Source organism: Lolium rigidum, chromosome 7 (genome assembly GCF_022539505.1).
Source record: "Lolium rigidum isolate FL_2022 chromosome 7, APGP_CSIRO_Lrig_0.1, whole genome shotgun sequence".
NCBI lineage: Eukaryota > Viridiplantae > Streptophyta > Magnoliopsida > Poales > Poaceae > Lolium > Lolium rigidum.
The window spans coordinates 106,569,734-106,571,367 of NC_061514.1; positions in this window are offsets into that span (position 1 = coordinate 106,569,734).

The following is a 1,634-nucleotide window of genomic DNA, read 5'->3' on the forward strand; positions in this document are numbered from 1 at the left end:
TTTATTTCATTGATCGTGTATCATATATATATTACAAAGTATGTAATGCGGAAAGCGCTAAGTGTGGAAAGGACGTAGCTATGCTATGTTCCAGGGACGATCTGTTTCATCATATATGTCACCCGGATCCTCTCGTTTTCGTTTCCGGTGCCAGTTGGCAGGTCTATCTTTCAATTCCCGGAAATCAACAAGGTAATAAGATCCGTTGTGTAGTACTTTGCTGATGACGAAAGGTCCTTCCCATGGAGATTGCAACTTGTGATCTTTCACCTGGAGAAGGCGGAGGACTAAGTCTCTGACCATGAACGAGCGGTTCCGAACTCGACGGCTGTGATAGCGTCGGAGCTTCTGCTGATAGATGGTGGAGCGTTGGTCAGCTAAATTCCGAGCTTCTTCGATCAGGTCCACAGATAGCTGTCGAGCCTCGTCAGCAGTTTCTTCATTGTAGGCGGAAACTCGCGGTGAATCATGGATGATGTCAGTGGGGAGCACAGCTTCGGATCCATATACCAGGAAGAACGGAGTAAATCCGGTTGACCTGTTAGGGGTAGTTCGCAAACTCCACAGAACAGAGTCTAGTTCATCAGACCAAGCTCCGGCTGCGGGACGCAGCGGTTCGTCAAGGCGAGGCTTGATTCCGGCTAGTATAAGACCATTGGCTCGTTCGACCTGACCGTTAGATTGTGGATGGGCCACAGATGCAAGGTCAAGCCGGATCCCAACTTCATCGCAATAATTCTTGAGTTCTCCTTGCGCAAAGTTTGTGCCATTATCTGTGATTATCTTTGTGTGGGATGCCGAATCTCGTCACGAGGCTGCAAACAAATTTTAGTGCCGTAGCACCGTCGGCTTTTCTCACTGGCTTTGCCTCGATCCATTTACTGAACTTGTCAATAGCGACCAAGAGGTATTCATGACCACCAGGAGATGATTTCTTTAACTTAACAACCATATCGAGCCCCCAGACCGCAAACGGCCAGGTGATAGGTATGGTCCTCAGCTCTTGGGCTGGAGCGTTTGGTTGAGTAGCGTAGTACTGACAACCTCGGCAGGTTTTCACCAGCTTCTCAGCGTCTTCTTTAGCTGTTAGCCAGTAAAATCCTAACCGAAAAGCTTTTGCAACGAGGGACCTGGGGGCGGCGTGATGCTCGCAATCCCCTGCGTGGATCTTGATGACCCACAAGTATAGGGGATGCGGCATGATGCCCGCAATCCCTCTGCGTGGATCTCTCGGAAGGTTTCAATGCCATCTTGATTAGAGACGCATTTGAGAAAAACCCCGTTCGCTTCGTTTGTAGAAGGCCCGGCCATCAACAATTGTGTAGGATCTTGCTCGCACTTTGATGATGCATCGTGCGTGGACCTGCAAGGTCCTCACGGCAACTTTCGATCAATGAGATGAAATCCGGAAACGGCTGATCCAGGCCGGAATGATTGCCATCACTTCCTTAGCCGGACCCCAGGCGCCGGATCGGGATTTTCGGGTTTGCGCCCTTCCCGAGGTACTCGTAGATGCTCAAGAAAATTCGGGGCGGAATTGGCCTACTGCCCAGGATCCGAGCTTAGGCTTGACATGTCTTTGCGTAATTATCGTCTCTCGACGTACTTGACTTCGTATCAGGAAGCACTTGGCG